This window comes from Rhamphochromis longiceps, linkage group LG9 (genome assembly GCF_057381845.1).
Source record: "Rhamphochromis longiceps isolate RC_006_pf linkage group LG9, R_longiceps_female_GT1.1, whole genome shotgun sequence".
NCBI classification, from domain to species: Eukaryota; Metazoa; Chordata; class Actinopteri; order Cichliformes; family Cichlidae; genus Rhamphochromis; species Rhamphochromis longiceps.
Genome location: NC_140565.1, coordinates 5,805,840 through 5,824,379, shown reverse-complemented (window position 1 = coordinate 5,824,379; position 18,540 = coordinate 5,805,840). Strand labels below are relative to the sequence as shown.

Below are 18,540 nucleotides of genomic sequence, written 5' to 3'. Positions count from 1 at the left end.
GTTCCCAGGCCAGCCAAGAGATATAATCTCTCCAGCGTGTCCTGGGTCTGCCCCGGGGCCTCCTCCCAGTGGGACATGCCTGGAAAACCTCACCCAGGAGGCATCCTTGTCAGATGCCCGAACCACCTCAATTGGCCCCTTTCGATGTGGAGGAGCAGCGGCTCTATTCTGAGCCCCTCCCAAATGGCCGAACTTCTCACCCTATCTCTAAGGGAGAGGTCAGCCACGCTTTGGAGGAAGCCCATTTCCGCCGCTTGTATTCGAGATCTCGTTCTTTCGGTCACTACCCACAGCTCGTGACCATAGGTGAGTGTATTGGCGTAGATCGACCAGTAAATTGAGACCGGTACTGAGGGACACGGTCGAATGCCTTCTCCAAGTCCACAAAACGCATGTAGACTGGTTGGGCAAACTCCCATGCAGCCTCAAGTATCCTCAAGAAGATAAAGAGCTGATCCAGTGTTCCACGACCAGGACGAAAACCGCCTTGTTCCTCCTGTATCCGAGGTTCGACTAACGGATGGACTCTCCTCTCCAGCACCCTGGCATAGACTTTCCCATGGAGGCTGAGGAGTGTGATTCCCCTGTAGTTGGAACACACCCTCCGGTCCCCTTTCTTAAAGATGGGGACCACCACCCCAGTTTGCCAGTCCAGGGGTACTGCCCCTGATCTCCACGCAACATTGTAGAGACGTGTCAACCAAGACAGCCCTACAACATCCAGAGCCTTCAGGAACTCGGGGCGGACCTCGTCCACCCCAGGGGCTCTGCCATCAAGGAGTTGTTTAACTGCCTCAGTGGCCTCGCCCCCAGAGATTGCTGGGTCATCCCCTTCGTCCCCAGACTCTGCTTCCGCCACAGAAGATGTGCAGGTGCGATTGAGGAGGTCCTCCAACTATTCCTTCCACCGCCCGAAAATTTTCTCAGTCGAAGTCAGCAGCACTCCACCCGCAATATTCACAGTGCAGGTAGAACACCGCTTTCCCTTCCTGAGTCGCTTGACGGTTTGCCAGAATCTCTTCGAGGCAGTCCGTAAGTCTTTTTCCATGGCTTCTCCGAACTCTTCCCACACCCGAGGTTTTGCTTCAGCCACCGCCCGCTGCCTCCGGAGTCCCACAGGCTAACCAAGCCCGGTAGGACTCTTTCTTCAACTTGGTGGCTCCCTTCACCTCCCTCCCTCGAACATGGTGTTTGTTATAGCCAAACTGTGGTTTGCACAGAAGTCCAATAACAAAACACTGCTCGGGTTCAGATCCGGGAGGCCGTTCCTCCCAATCATGCCCTTCCAGGTCTCGCTGTCATTGCCCACGTAAACATTGAAGTCTCTCAGTAGGACAACAGAGTCCCCAGGAGGAGCACCCTCCAGTACCCCACCCAGGAACTCCAAGAAGGCTGGGTACTCTGAACTAAGTGTTATGATACTCTGTCTCTCTTCCATTGTTAATTGCTTTTTTCTCCTTTTTGTAGCAACACACTTTCTGCAATACAATACTGTTCAACTGATGCTCACCAAAGTGTGTTCAAACACTGCTTTTATACAGACACGGGGTTGTAAGTAATCCAGAAAAGTTGAAACACCTGTAGGAATTAGTAGCACCAGCTTTCAAGGCTTGATCAACCTCCATTGCTGTAGAACAGCTTTAAATTGTTAACCCATGTTGTGTTCCCTGAAAAAGGCCTTTTTAATAATTCTGAAATGTACATTATTTTTCAGTTTTGGGTAACCTTACCTTTCTTTTTTTAAACCTCTGGCAGTTCACCACTTAAATGTGTACCACTTCAAGATATTCACTGAACTTGAACAACTTGAATTGCAATAAATAACTGGAAAAATTGGGGTGTTCTAAAACTGTACAGTGTATGTACAAGTAATCCCACATTAGCCCCATCCATTAGCTCTTCAAATCTTTAGTGTAATCTCTTCAATCAGAAGAAAACTGGCTTAAACAGAGAGGGATTGAAATAAGGGGCCAGTAAAACATGAGTGAGGATTATATTGGAATTTTAATTCAATTCAATTTTATTTATACAGCGCCAAATCACAACAACAGTCACCTCAAGACACTTTATATTGTAAGGTAGACCCTACAATAATAGATACAATTTGAATTTGATTTGAATCATTCAAAGTTACTCTAACAGAATTCAAAAATAAAAATACTGAGTTTTGCATTAGCATATTAGTTCTGCGATGTGATTTTTTTGGACATGCTGCATGTCAGAATCAGAGAGACTTTAAATCTAAGAATTACTACCATACTACCAGGATAATGTTAGTTTGCTTGGTAATTCTAAATTGGCCAAGCATGACAGACATGAAGTGCACAAAATTAGAATCAAGCACTGCATAAATGTGTGGTTAAATGTGGCTTGTAGTCAAAAATGCTTTCAGTGGTCAGTAAGGCAATATATGAACACCAGCCCATATTACTTTATGCCTGTTCTCTTGAGATAACATTGTGTTCAACTTGAAGCTGGTCTCATAATATAAGTCACTAAGATATTTTAAGAAACTAACTCCTTTAGCATGCACTCTTCTACTTCACATTTCCTTTCATTAAGCACTTTCAAAGATTTATACTAGAAAGCAAGTCAATGCCTTCCTGTTACAGTGAATGGGAAACTTCCTCAGAGCCTACACTCAGCTTTTTCTGTCCACCACACTAAGCGGTTCTGGCATTTCCTTTTTATTTTGTAAACCTTTCATCTATTCAGCTGTGCACATGAATATTGCAGTGAACAGGAAACAGACAATACTGCACCAACTGATTGACCGTGTACTAGAAAACTGAAGATTTACTAACTTCGATGACGATCGTATTATTTTGAGCACCAGCTCTCAGCCAAATAAACTTTTGCATAAACATGCAAAAGAAAAAAAAATGTTATATTTAAAATAACAAGTAGCAGGGGATGAGAGAGGGAGGATGGAGAATTGATCAGTTATTGGTATCGGAAAGTAGTGCACTGGAAAGTTGTTGGCCATGCATATTAATTAATGAAGGTTTATATTGGGATTGCTTTAAGCAGCCACCCTTAAAAGACCTCTGGGAGCAGTGCGTCACGTTCTAGCAGTGGTCTTGCCTGAAAAACGCAGAGAGACGCGGTTTAGTTTGGAGTCTAGGCCTGCCTTTCAGAAACCATACTGGGCCACCGCAGCCTTTTCTAAAGCAGCGTCAGCACATTTCCAAAGCCAGCAGCCTCATTCACAGGCTACACCCTGAAAGAGATGGCTTTTGTGCATGTGTGCAAGTCCATGTATATGTGCACACACATGCACCAAGCCAGAAGTGATGAAATGGTCACAATTATTGAAATAAATAGTCTTTAGGTTTAACAGGTGGATTTCTGAGGTGCTAAATGGCCTGTATTTGTATAGTGCTTTACTTTAAGAAGAAGAAGAAGAAAGTGTGTACATTATTGTACTTTATTGAGCCCCGTGGGGAAATTGCTCTCTGCATTTAACCCATTCACTCAGTGAAGCAGTGGGCAGCCATTGGGCGCCCGGGGAGCAGTGTGTAGGGACGGTACCTTGCTCAGGGGTACCTCAGGGTAGCTGTTAAGGGGAATCGAACCCCCGACCTTCCGATCATGGGGCAACCACTCTACCTACTGAGCTATCCCTACTTGGTCCCTAAGGACCCCAAAGCGCTTTACACATTCAGTCAGTCATCCAACCATTCTCACACACACACACACACACACACACACACACACACACACACACACACACACACACACACACACACACACACACAGGTGATGGTAAGCTACATTGTAGCCACAGCCACCCTGGGGCGCACTGACAGAGGCGAGGCTGCCGGACACTGGCGCCACCGGGCTCTCTGAACAGGTGAAGTGTCTTGCCCAAGGTCACAACGACCGAGACTGTCGGAGCCGGGGCTCAAACCGGCAACCTTCCGATTACAAGACAAACTGCCAACTCTTGAGCCACGATCGCCCCCTGGTGCTATGCTATAACAGTGATTTTGCAGCCACCATCCTATCCAGCTGCTCACAGATATCTCACCAGCCCATCACATGGCAGCAAAGTAATACATTTAGGCATGAAGACATTGTTAAAATCACTGCTGAAGTTCAAGCTCTAGTCATCAAAAATGTGTAGGTAATGTAGGTTTTCTACCAACTATTAGCCATCAGTAGTTGGAGTGTATCAGTGTTCTGGCTGCGTTGTCATAGCTAGTCCCTGTGAAAGGGTGCCCTAGATTCATTTAATGAAAAAGATTTTCAGGTAGAAGGTGGGACAGGTGTTAGCACGATTACCTCACAGCAACAAGGTTGTGAGTTGAATTCCACCATTAGCTTGGGGAATTTGCATGTCTATTCGGCTTTCTCCCACAATCCAAAGACATGCAATTAGTGGGTTTAGGTTAACTGGTTATTCTACATTTCCCAAAGGTGGTTATGATTGCCTGTCTCCTTGCATTAGACTGGTGACCTGTCCAGGGTGTACTCTGCCTCTTGCCCTAAGACAATTGGGATAGGCTCCAGTGACCCCACTAGCTCAGCGTCTAACACTTCCACTACCATCACTGACTATCCATTTGGATTAGGGTTGGATGCAAACTGGTAATGTTGATTTACTGACATCAAAGATGTCACTGATCCTAAAGCTGAAAAAACATGACTTTAATAAATGTGTTTTCAGACAAGTAACTTTTGGGGTTGGCAAAGATAAACTCAATCAGGATTGCTGATAAATTATTAAGCCTTGGCCTTGCCAAGTTAAAAGACCCTGTAGAATCTTCAGCACCACATTCAAATATTTAAGTGAGTGCATGAATACTTTTAACCATGTGTGGATTGTTGTTTCTTAAAGTTATTAAGCATGTATGCTATATATTCAGCCCACCTTGGAAAAAGAACAGTTTAAAGAAATGTTTAATAGCCCAAAATTGCCATGACATTCATGCTCATGATGAGCTGAAATCTTCTAGCCACAAAAGTATTGCTTTTAGGTCCCAAAATGTTTCAAGCTACAGTAAACATGTTTGTAAACATGTTTGTCCCCCAAACATGTTTATGTATAAGGTAATGTGAGCTGTGGGTCCCCTTGCCACTTGCTCTTTCATCAAGAACCTTGGGATGACTATTTGACTCAGTTTTCACGTTGGATGCTAACAATCAATTAAGAAATATTGCCAAATTGAGTTACATGCTGTCACACTCTGAATTATTTAATCACATTTGAATTACTGTAATTCACTTGTCTGAGCAAACGTTTAAGGGTCCACTTTAAGATTCTGGCTTTGACTTTTAGAATATTGCAGTCATAAATATGCATCGATTGGTGTGTAATTCTGTCTTCCAAGACATCGATGCACTCTCATAAACTTGGAATTAACCTATTAAAAATATATATGAGTGGGCACCGGATTTGTGGAAGCTGCCATGTTTCCCCATCAATCTTGAATACAGTGGTTGAGATGGACATCGCCATTCCACCTAATTTCATTTTCTGTATATGACTAGAGCAGTGGTTCCCAAACTTTTTTTGCTAGACCCCCCTTTGTTTTACAAGAAAAATGTTTGCGACCCCCCTCCCGCGTGCACACACACATCCTCCAACCACACACCCATATTTTGCTCCATTTATTTCACACCTCAAACATTTATTAAACAATTAAGCAAATACAAGTAATCTGCAATAAATTACAGGTAGTAATAAAATAAACTACTAACTCTTTTACGCTACGTCCACACCTACACGGGTATTTTTGAAAACGCAGCTGTTTCGTCCACACGTAAACGGCGTTTCGAATCACAGAATCACTCCTTTTTTGCGTTTACGTGTGGACAAGGAATACAGAGTTCGTCACACAACGTCAAAGGTATGTGCCTTTTTTCACGTCACGCTGTGCGCCACGTTATTGTTTACATGAGATGAATAGCAGAATAGCAGATAGAGACAAAATACTGTTGATCTGAGTATCTTCAGGTTTTACAGGCTTACATACACACGCAGTTACTGTCCCTCCATTTACAAAGACAGAGGCGTCACAGTGTGATTATTTTACATGTAGTTGTTTTTTTACTGTTTAATAATATTCAACATTGCTGTCAATGCATTTTTCAAAAAATACCTCTCTGTGCAAAATGGGTTTAAAAACAAACAGCTGTGGGATACTGTTTGACCGGGATTTGAACCGGGGAACAAATCGTGGCAGGATCAGCCTGATATTATTTGTATCCCACTGTAACTTCACTGTATAAAGAGCTAACATCTCCAAAATGTCAGGAGTAGTTAGTCATTACAACAAGTGTTTGTGAACTAAAAATCAAGAATGTGGGATACCGTTTGTCCATGATTTGGAGAGCCCAGCGCTGCTCCCGATGCAGGGAAAACCAATCCTGCAGGGAGACCTACCTCGGCACTTGTGCAGGTGAAACCAAAGGGAAGACATGCTTCACCATATTGTCTAGTCTTTGGCTTAGAATGAAGTTGCTTTGCGTTTGTACGGGCGCCCCATACTAGCAGTGTGCAAGCGTTTTGTTTTTTTTCCCCACTTTTCATACCGCGCCCCCCCTGCAATGGCTCCACACTTTGGGAAGGTCTGGGCTAGAAAATGACAACATAGTAAGACAAAGGCAGCGCGGAAGGGAACTCGTACGTGTTTTTGTGCCATGGCGGCAAATATAAATTCATGCCTATACCATCAAGTTATGAAGGGTCATACTTCTTTTTTTTTCTTCTTTTAACTTCTTATTTGGTGGGGGTCCTCTTCACCAAAGAAGTGAAAACACAAGGAAAGAGACGACAGAGTAAATATTGGCACAGCAGCCTTTCAGAGAAGATGATGCAGAGAAAGAAGGATTTTAACAGTGACGATAAAGTCGCTTGCTTTCTGCTTGACAGGTAAATCAACCTAACAGCCTAAAATTTATGTTTTGGTCTCTCTTGGCTGACTAAAGCACAGTCACTGGTGTAATGCTCTTTCCAGGACCATATGGGCTAAGTGAGAATCCCTGTCTGTCACTAAAACCCATCAAGGAAAAAGCTTTGGGTCTTAACCATATGTAATTCAGAGCTTCGCCATAGTACAAGTTACAAAAGGAGCTTGGGTGTGAGCCATCTGGGACTCCCACCGCATAAAAGCAATACCTCAAAGCCCCCATCGTCATCCTACTTCCACCCCAAGATATGAAAAGTAGATCGTTAATGAGGGTCTGAAAGCCATATTAAAAATGCACTAATTAATTAATAGCAAGCTTTCAAACTTCAGGCACGTCTTGAAAAATTACATACCAACACCAAGTCACTCATTTTCATTTTTAAAGCTAAACGTTTGCATGGATACAAGGTGATGTAAAGTGTACATGACAAACAAGGAAAACTGGAGACACGAAAACATTTTATTTACATTTTGAGAGACAGCAGCAAAATGATATACATCACCAAGAAAGTGCTGACCTTTATTTGACATGTATCTCTATATTTTCTGTTAACTGTTTATTTACAAAATGAAAACTTTCATGCTAGAAGAATCAGAAATCCTCAGTGCCTGTTGTACGCTTCTCGTTATTCGACTTGTGAAGGTGGGCGTTTGCATGAACAAACTGAGGTTAGTGTGGAGGTTCAAAGCATACATTTGTAAGCCCATACTGGAACTTGAGGTAAACCATAAAGTCCAATAATGAAATGTCATGAAACCCCCAACTTAAAAAAAAAAAAAAAACAACTAAAAGGACAAAAGCAAAAAACAAAGGAGTGAGTAATTAGGTGTGGAAGTCAAAAAATGTGTTCCAAATTCAAAAAAGTGTAATTGCAGAGGTAACTTAACCTCTTTGATACATTTGATCATGTTCACAGTCAACAAAACACAACTCCACAGAGGAATGCATGGGCAAACAAAGCCAAGTTTACAGCTGAGCCTTTAATCCAAAAAAGCCTCATGAATGAAATTCCACCACTAAGTTCAGAAGGCTCATGCAGAGAGTAGGCTAAGAGTCAGTTACGGAATAAACACAACTTGTATGGCTACAGAACAACAACACCTTCATCTGTTATTACACTGACTAACAGAGCCTAACCAAGTTATTGCTGTATGTTGTCTGTTATGAGAATGTATATCTTTACTTATATAGTGGTTTACAAATCCACCTAACAAGTGATAGATCCCTGGTTCGATTCCAGAAGGAGACAAATCCCTGAGGGTTTGCGTCAGGAAAGTCATCTGGTGTAAAAATCTGCCAAATCAAACATGTAGTTTCAGTGTGCTAATGCTCTAGACTTTTGATTATTGCGAGCTAAGCTTTTGATTCCTATTTTGACTTCTCTATTATTCTTGGACACTATGATCTCAGCTGTTTGGTTCCGGTGTTCAGCTGATATAGCTGTGCCTTGCTCTCTACCTCTCTCCATCTCCCCAATCAATGGTTTTTAGTATGCCCACACATAAGTCTGCATTTACATCAAACCAGTGTATGACTGTGTACACAGTGTATGACTGTGTACGTGACAAATAAAATTTGCATTTGAATTTGATTTGAACCACTGAGCAGTGCCTTGGTGAACATAAACTTGGACACATGACCTTTTGTCAGCTGATCTTCTACAGAGTGGTTCTGCAGATTAATGTAAGCTTTCATGTTGTTCTGTTGCAGCTAATCTCAGTCACAATGTCAGGTCTGTGACATACAGACATAAACAGCCTTTGTTGTGTAGCTAAGATTGTAGCTGTGCTATAATCAAAGTCATTCTAGAACTTGCCACTCTACAGCTATCTTGGTAACATCTCTAGGCAGTTATTTCAGGTACAAGAACTTATCTAAATGAATGGAGAGAGAACCATAACTGCAATTTCAGTGATCACTTGCACACAAAAAGATGTTGGCAAAACTGGCCAACAGACCTGGTGTCTCATTTTAACCACAGACTATGTATGTAAGTATATAGCATGAAGTATAAAAGACAAATGTGCTGTGTGCACTAGCAAAAGGAAGGTTATCCAGTAATCAATAACAGCATTTACATCTAAAGACATGTAGGAAAAGCTGAGCGTCATCTGAGAAGCTTCTCGGGTGAGAGATGAAATGTCTTCAAGAAACGTATTAAACTACAGTCACTTTTCTTTCCAAGCTCCTTAGATTACCATGACCTGGGTGACTGACAACCTACACAGACAATACCATTTACACTTTCTAACAAAACATAACATTAATAAGCTTTAATAAGCTTGTCATCCTATGGATGAAGTGCAGCCGGTAACAATAGTCCTTGTTCTGCTGTGCAACTTTATGGAACTTTGTGAAGCAGAACCAGTTCTCCACCTGCTGCAGGTTTGCAACCACTTTGCTTAGACTGGACACTATTTTGTTCTCCAATGTGTGCTTTTCCCTTGTTTTGTATACATTTCTTCGGTTTGCTTTTTATTCCCACTGTTTACTCATTATATTTTATCAAAGTGCAGTTGGTGTGGAGCACATTGTACATGTACAATGACAATAAAGGGCTATTCTATTTTTTGGCAGAACAGGATCTCACTGCTATATAGCTGGAATCCAAAATCGTAGAGTTGGATTAAAATTATAACTTGCATTATAATAAGAGACTCTGGCAAGTGGCTGGATGACACTGAGAAGCAGTACACCAGCAACCAGCCAGAAAGGTGGCAAAAGGACGTCTAGTTGTATAATGGTCTATTACCCTCTGCTCCCTAATTCTATGAATTCAATTCACCTACATTTTATTTATATAGTGCAAATTCACAACAACGCCTCAAAGCGCTTTGTATTGGAAAACTATTAGAGAGAAACCTAACATCACATGACCAATTATGAGCATATAATTGTTGACAGTGGGAAGGAAAAACAAAATAGGGAACTATTTTGCATTTTGTCCTGTGCAAAATGCAAAATGTGGGGGGGGGGAGAGAGAATGTAATAGTAACTAGGGCTGCACGATATTAGGAAAACCTGCGATGTGCGATAACTGATCAATATTGCGATAACGATATGACGTGCGATAAAATAAATAGCAACAAAAAAAAAAAAAAAAAAAAACATCCTTCCCGGTCTCTAGAATTAGTTTTAAATAAACATAACTTAAATTATACTGCAAATTATCTCAATGCAGTTGTTCATCATTTTACCACTCACCAAGTAGTTATGATGCAAGTCAAAACTGGAGAGGAAACTTTACTGTAGTGCTGGTGTAGTTTTCAGCTTTGCTCAGGTCAAACATGACGGTCCAGCGGCATGTTTCGTACATTTGTGGAATGGCGACATGGGAAAAGTAGTTTCGTGAGGGGATGCGGTATCTCCGGTCCACTTTATGTATCAGACTGGTGAAGCCCTCTCTGCTAACTGTATTTATAGGCATCATGTCTTTAGCCAAAAAAATGTGTAATGGCCTCTGTTATTTCTTTGTAGCGCTTCGACGTTTTCTCATAAGGAGTTCCACTTGAAAAAGTGGCTGTTGGACTGCTGTGCTCTTTGTCTTAACATTAGCAACCTTTGTTTGGCTAGCCCTGTTGTTAGATTTGTATTGTTGATTGTCATTTATGCTTAGAAATATTTACTTATATATGCTTAGAGTTTTGTAATTAGTTGTAGATTGGTAGAGGTTTTGATCCTTGATAGTCTGCAAACTTTGTGTGTATTAGACAGCACTTTGGGAGCATGAGAGGTCATACCGTGTCTTATTGTTTTATGGTAGGATTAACGTAGCTACATCTGTTCTAGTCTAAGTGCTCTTTGTTTAGATGAACTGCAGGACTTCCTCACCGTGTTATCTAGGATGAACCATCTAGGGTGAGGGGGAGGCTACCCTCTTCCTGACCAAGGATGTTTAACCCTTTGATCAGCAACACACACACACACACACACACACACACACACACACACACACACACACACACACACACACACAGGCAAGGTACTCTTTGTTTGTATGTAGACGTCGTATGTTAATGAACCTATGCATATTCATGTAACCTCAATAAAAGGACAGTGTTACGGGAGGACGGACGAGAGCTACTGGGGTCAAGCGAAGGAACGGCGTTTGTCTGGTTCTCTCCCGTGCACGAGTACCATGAAGAAGTTTGCCTACTTGCGTCTTGCTTGCAGTGTAATTATATTGTCTTCAACGTTCCAGCAGATGGGTTCAAGCTACAAACCTATCATTAATTGGTCCTTCGATGCCGGAGCCCTGGAATCGCATTCACCGAGGGGAGGAGAGGCACGCTGAAAGACTGACGTCAGCCAGGAAGTTCCTGTGGATTCGCGGTCTGTCTTTTCTCCTCGATGAATGACGGTCGGCGGGATTCGGGCTGATATTACACTCTAAGCAATGCCAAGTAAGTTTAAAGAGGCCGACTCTATAACCGTGTCGTTGTGCAGTCTCCGCCACTGTGTGAGGCGTTGAGAAGAGCCCGACTCTATAACCGTGTGGTTGTGCAGTCTCCGCCACTGTGTGAGGCGTTGAGAAGAGCCCGACTCTATAACCGTGTGGTTGTGCAGTCTCCGCCACTGTGTGAGGCGTTGAGAAGTTCGCTACTTTGTGGAGCGATACCCGGGTTCCTTGCTACTTTGTGGAGCAAGAGGTTCCTCGCTACTTTGTGTGGCTAGAGGTGAGTTCTCCGCCACTTTGTGGGGCGTTGAGAAGTTCCGCGGGGTCCAGACTGTGCTGGACGATAGGCCTATTTTGTGTTGTTTTTGTTGTCGTCGTCGTCGTTGTTGTTGTTGTGTGGGTGTGTGCGGAGCAGAACATGTGGTCTGTGACACCGACTGTTGTTGTTATCATGGGTTTCTAAGCAACCAAGAGTGAGTCGGAGGGAGACAGACGTTTGTGCTGGACTTTGCTCCTGGCAGCACAAAGTATTTATGTAAAAAAGAGAGGGAGCGACGGCTCCACAGCTGCGCGGGTTCACGCGAGCGCGGTCACGCGGGTTTCACGCGGACCTGAGCCGTGCGGTTAATCGCAAGCTTAAAAATGGAAGAGATTAAAATGTTAGAAGTTTTCAGAAAACACACCAGCCTTGAAGAGCGTGTGGAGAAGGCCAGCCCACATCAGCAGCTATGCTCTGGTGGGTGGCTGTCCCCCCACCCCTTGCTGACACAAAACGTTAACTCTTCAGCCTGTGTGCCAGACCATAGACGTAATTGAGGTGGATAGTTGTTAAAAGTCATCTACATTACGCTTGTGGTTGCTTAAATTCAGTACGATGACATGTGAGGTGAAGTGATATAGATAAATATTTAAACTAATGAAGTGCATAGAGGCACTTGACCTGTGTGGAAGACTGTCGTCTTATTATGAACCATTGTTGAGATGTAGAGCACACCTGTGAAAACAACTAATATGCTGAACCCTGTATGAAACATCTAAAAGTACATGATGGAGAAGCTGAGTTGAATATGAAAGTGTAAGACTTTGCCACTGTGGGCAGAGCAACTACTGTGTGATGTTGCGTTGCAGTTTTTTTTTTTTCTTCTGAGCTGATGAGCAGGCTACACATTATCAGATCGAGAGCTGTCTGAGAACTACTCTAAGAGAGGGAAACAGCACTATGTTAACTGTGATAACTGGAGTGTGCAGCGTTTCCATGAGCAGTTTTCCTGAATCTTGACTCTTGTGTGTGGAGTGTTCATAGCATCAGCATTATGTTTTTGTTTATTTGTTTTGTTGGGTTGGAAATAATTAAATAAACGTGTGATCATGCCTATGGATCACCATGGCACATATCTCCAGCCATATGATTTATTTATGCAGATGACAAAGTGAGTGTGAATGTGTCTGACATCACAGTGTTTTTGTGCACTGTGCAAGAGTAATTGCCTTTGATTGTGAGTGACAGCGGTGATTTTGCAGGTCACCAGCTATTGTAAATAAAAAATAAAAAAAAGAGTGAATAAGAGGGAGAATTTATATTGTAGAAAAAAATAATCATAGGAAAAAGGTTTTGTGTTGATCAACCAAAAAAACAACTATAATTTCATTTTCTGCTTTTAAGAAAGGATTGTTCACAAAAACAGAGAGAGAGATATGTGTTGATTAAGCAGTGATGATAATAATGAAAATGTCTTAGTTGTCACTTTCAGGTGAAAAGCAGACCTGAATCAATTTTCCACATGCAGCGGTCGGAAGAAAAGTTATAGTTTAACAATTGGAAACGTTCAAGCCAAGTTTCTGGCTGACTTATTTATAGCACGATCTGTCTCAAAACTCTCACTCTTCCCTGAAAAAACCTGATCAGCAGCGGCAGTATCGGAGCAGAGGCTGCAGAAGCAAAAGCAGCAGAAGAAGAAAGCAAACCCATCTTCCTGTCTGATTGAATGAATTCCACGGAAGGGCGAGCAAGATGGCGGCGTGAAGAGGAGTTTTTGTTCGAGCGCTTAGCACGAGACACTTATTTGACGTCTTTCTGGCTTTCGGGACTTTTTTGGAGATCAGCGCGCTAAACTTGCTGGATCTGAGGCCAGGGTCTGCGGCGGCAGCATGTTGAAATGCTCAAAAAGGACTGAGTGACTCGGGCAAGCCACATGCGGCTAGCGACATGAAAGAAATGGACCCTTCATGATGCGTTCAACGTGCCAGCGCTGTGGTGGGAAAGGCTCCATCATAAACACGCCCTGCGCCGAGGTTCAGGCCAAGAAGAAGAAGACGATGACTTCCAAGCCCAAGAAGGTCGGCCTCAGCGTGGGCGAGCTGATTGTGAAAGCCGTGGCCGCTCTCAAGAAGGCTCTGGCTGCCGGAGGCTACGATGTGGACAAGAACAAGGCCCGTGTCAAGACCGCCATCAAGAGTCTGGTGGCGAAGGGCACTCTGGTGCAGACCAAGGGCACCGGGGCCTCCGGATCCTTCAAGATGAACAGGGTTACTGAGACCAAAGCTAAGACGCCCGCCGCGGCCAAAGCCAAGAAACCGGCAGCAGCTGCTAAGAAGTCGCCCAGGAAGGCAGCAGCAGCAGCACTTCAGCCACTAGCACGAAGTCAACCGCATCAGAGGACAATAGTGAGAGTGGCTGTGACTTCACTGTGCATGTGAAGAAAACGTTTGAGGAGAACTGAACAGTTGGAGTTTGACATTTGCCACCTGTGGAGTAAAATGGCAAGAAGAGACAGTGGGACACAGGACAAAGCTGAAGGAGAACTGCCGGCTGTTGGACTGTTGAAGTGGGAGAGGACAACAGAGTGAGAAGACTAGGTGAGAACACATAGGAATTATTTAATGTGGGAAATCAAAATTTGGGTTAGCAAACCTGGGGAAAAGAAAACTGACTGCTTAAGTTGGAAAATTGAGACGGAGTCTGAAACATTGCGAAAATAGAAACATATACAAAATCACACACACACAAGCAGAACATGCATTAACCCTACTAACAATTCCAAACACAAAATGACTCATGAAGACTCATAGCACATTAGTTAAGAAATGATTAAATAATAGCAGAGAAGTGTGTAGGAAAGGCAGCTTTAAGAACATGCTCTGCTGGAGATGCAGCTCCACAGACATGCATTAAACCTGCCTAATAACACAAACACATGCAATGAAGATTAGCTTGTTAGCTTTCATCAGTGTTAAAATAGTGTCAATTTAGCAGACACTTGTTATTAAATACTGGATTTATCCAATGCAAAAAATTGACTCTCCAGGTTGCAGGACAACAGTTTAACTTTTGTGAGAAAAAAGATCCTGGTTTGACCAACCAGTGATCAGACAATAAATTTAGTTGTTAAAATGGTAAATTGGGAGAAGCTTCCTGCTTGATTGAGGCAGCACATGTAATTTACTGTATGAGGGAAATTGTCTTTTGTGATACTATTTTGAACATGCTTTTCTGTCGTCCTGTCAACTTAGTGGGTTAATAGTTGATATGCAAATTAGTTGATCGGTTTTAGATTAATGAAAGGTGACTGAATTCTAGCACGAGTGAATGGGATGTTTGTTGTGTGTTGAGTGGAGACTCTAAAACACTGAGTTTCCTGCTTTGATGTGCGAGTGAATCCTGTATTTAGATACACAACTCTGAATACGTCAGAACAGACTGTTTTGTGAAGTGCATGACAGCATGTCACATGTTTTATGATGAAGGGAAAAGGAAAATTGAATAAAATAGATCTGTGGCCTAAATGAGTGAAGAGCACAGACCTGGTAATTAAACTCATAGCTAATAAGACATTAGGATTATGTTGTGTGTTGTGCAGCTGATGGTTGATTTGGAGTGAATCTAGCTGATGATTTTTCTTTTGTTGTGAAGTCGAGCCTGCCGATTAGTATGATGGTATGATGAACCATGCTAATGGTATGATTTACCTGAGATGAGGAGTTTGTGTCATGACTTAACAAGGCCTTTTTATTTTGATACTTTCACAGTGCACTGAAAGTTTTGTTTGATAATCTCTGTTATTTTTCATTTTTATCTTTTGAACAGGCACTGATTTTGTTTGTCTATTTTCTTTTCTTTAAGCAGATCTGCACGTCGGGAATTAAAAATGCTACACGTCGTTGAGAAAATTGTGCCAAGTGAGTTCTCCACATTTAAATGGACTCTGGAGAAAGCCACTTATTTGGGACAATTATTAAATGACAGTCCCAGTCCAAAAGGATTCAGCGATGTAATCCAAACTAAAGTTCTTCTTTTTCTTTTTGAAATGACGTCATTTTGCTGAGAGTGGAAACTAAATGCGACGATAGGTTCCACTATCAGCAAAGAAAGAAAGAATGAATGCATGAATGAGTGAGTGAAAGGAAAACAAACTGACTGACTGGTAAAAGCTGACAAAAGCTGACAAGACTTTACTGATGTAACACGACTGTGTGAAGTTGACCCCCGCCTGGCAGGGGTGCAGATGAGTCTGTGTGTGCTTCCCTTTACAGTAGCAGAAAGATGACAGCAACACTCGAGGTTGCGTGATGATTTAACATTTTAAATGCCATTTTCTGTGTCAGTGAATTTACTATGTGTGTGTTATTCACTAGCTTGTGTGCTCACAGAGATATCTGTGACAAAGTATGCATACGCCTGCGCAAGCGCTAACATTTGCATTTTCGTTTTTACAGCATTACGGTTCTTCGTGTGTTTGATCATGTGATTTATAGGAATACTGGCTAATGTTTCTCTACTACAAGATTTCTGGGTTTATGTGTGAAGAAAACTGTAGTTACAGGCATATGTTGATGGAGAAATTAATATAGTTTGAGACATACTGTGATGAGACCAGTGTTACTGTTTCCACAGCGAGTGTTAACTTTATGGTGTTTTATGGCACCTCTAGAATCTGTTGACCTGTGTCTGACCTCCGTCTGACCACAGTCAATGTGTATTGCTAATGTTTGTTTCTTTGAGAATGCTGTAGTAGATTCAGCTGAAGCGGACAAGTGACATGAGTAAAACAAATAAGAGATTACGGTATTTATGGAATAGTTTATTATGGGCTCATTTGCTGGCCACTTTTGAACCCATAATAATAATATATGAGTGGAGTGACTTTGCTTAAGAGAAGTCACTGATTACATTAATGTTAACAGAGTACATGGGATAATCCATGTCTGAGGTGAATTAGGGTAATAGTTGTAGTTACTGCTTTGAGAAAACCTGCACATGACACTTGTCTTGCTGATGTTGAATGCTTATTACTCTTATGATACAATTGTTTACAGGTATGAAGTTTGATTTCACTTCCAGATTTTGCTTTCCAGGCCGTGATGGTGTGTATGCAGGCTCCTGGGAGAGCCAGGTGTTAAGCAAACTTAATATGCAACACACGCTAACATCTTTTATTGCAGGGTTACGGAGCTACTCCAGAGGAGATGCCCTGATGTTGCCTGGGACATGATCTAGCTAATCTTTTTCTTTAAGACAGGGATCCAGGTTTGGTGAGTTGACGCATGGGAATGTCCATGCGTCAAGAGGTGGAGTGCAAGGATTAACATTAAACAATGTTTACTATTATTGTTGCAGTGATTTGTGTGATTAGCCGTTTTATTTACAAATATTAAACCTATGCAAGTGGTGCATCCATGTTCAGATGAGGCTTTGATGGCCTATAAGTGAAGTTCACTGAACTAAAGAATGTGGTTTGATGATTGTTGACATGCTCTCCAAATAGAAGTTTTTCTTCTTAGCAAGGAAATACAGGTGCAGCAGTAATCTCCTGAGAAATCTTCAGAGGCCCAGTGAGAAGCGTGAACCATTCCAGGCATAGCTGACAGCCAGGCAGTGGTTGAGGTCAAAGGTCAAGCTGGTTGGGGCCCATCATGAGATCAGACCTTGGAGCCACAGCAAGGACCATGAAACTGCCTGCAAAATAGAGGAGAGGATCGTCCACAAGATGGGAGCTGAGGCCAGGAGAGAGGCTTCAGGAGGATCAGAGATCATCTTCAGCACAGCAGACATCACACAGAGAGCTGTGCTACTGAGCTTCCAGGAGATTTTAAATAAAATGAAAGATTCAATATTGACGCTGAGGAAGACAACTAAGGTGTACGACGTGCTCTGCCTTAAACCTTCAGCAGCGTTGGAACATGAAAACTCGTGGGATGAGGGGAGCGTGCCAAGCTCCATCGACAGCGCAGAAGGAGTTCGAGGATGACATCATGATTCTGTGAAAGCACAGGAACCAGAAGCTATGGTGGTGATGACAGCAGTTTCCTATGAACATCACCTAATGCTGTGCCACTATACTGTGCATACGATGACACTCTGAAGGCTGCTGGGATCATAACAGCAGTAAGATGACGGAACCCAGCACCCTTTCCACAGAGAGCTTTTTCTGCAGAGCATGGACAATTAAGGAGTCATAAATATCCCCCTCACAAGACGAAGGTCTGAAGTCAGGTGATGGGGGCTGGTAAGAGGCCATAAAACTAGAGTGCTGAGAGGTCTGCAGCTTGGAAATAGCTGAGACCCATGTTGACGAACAACAAAACCAACTGGTATGTTTGAATGTCTATTCTACATACATTTGGACTCTGGTCCTATGGACAGTGATGGAAACAACTGGAAGAGACATTCATGACGCCCTGCAGAGCTTAAACCACTCTGCAGAGAGACATGTGATGTGCACACCCGGAGGAAGCACCACCAAGCTGAGATGTTTTTGAAAATGTTACTTTTTTAGTTTCACTATTAAATTAACAATTTCTTTGGTTGCTCGTAAGATGCAGTTTGCCATGAGATGAGCTCAATGAATGGGGTAACTGCTAATACATTTATTAAACTGTGTACCTTTTCAGTAATTTAGGGTGATTTGACATATGCTGAGTATAAAAAGGTTTGCATTGAAACTGTCAGACATGAGGTATTCATACCTGGGAACTTTTCAAGCATAAAGGTCAAAAAGGGGGGAAATGTTAGATTTGTATTGTTGATTGTCATTTATGCTTAGAAATATTTACTTATATATGCTTAGAGTTTTGTAATTAGTTGTAGATTGGTAGAGGTTTTGATCCTTGATAGTCTGCAAACTTTGTGTGTATTAGACAGCACTTTGGGAGCATGAGAGGTCATACCGTGTCTTATTGTTTTATGGTAGGATTAACGTAGCTACATCTGTTCTAGTCTAAGTGCTCTTTGT

The 18,540-nt window shown here is 42.4% G+C and overlaps 1 protein-coding gene and 1 pseudogene across 1 annotated transcript in view; one reads left to right on the top strand and one right to left on the bottom strand.

The window, feature by feature from the left end:
- stk17a (serine/threonine kinase 17a) overlaps positions 1 to 18,540 on the bottom strand; it is a 47,089-nt gene that overhangs the window by 22,329 nt on the left and 6,220 nt on the right. The gene's annotated exons all lie outside the window — the stretch shown is intronic.
- LOC146661583 (histone H1 pseudogene) lies at positions 13,231 to 14,142 on the top strand (annotated as a pseudogene).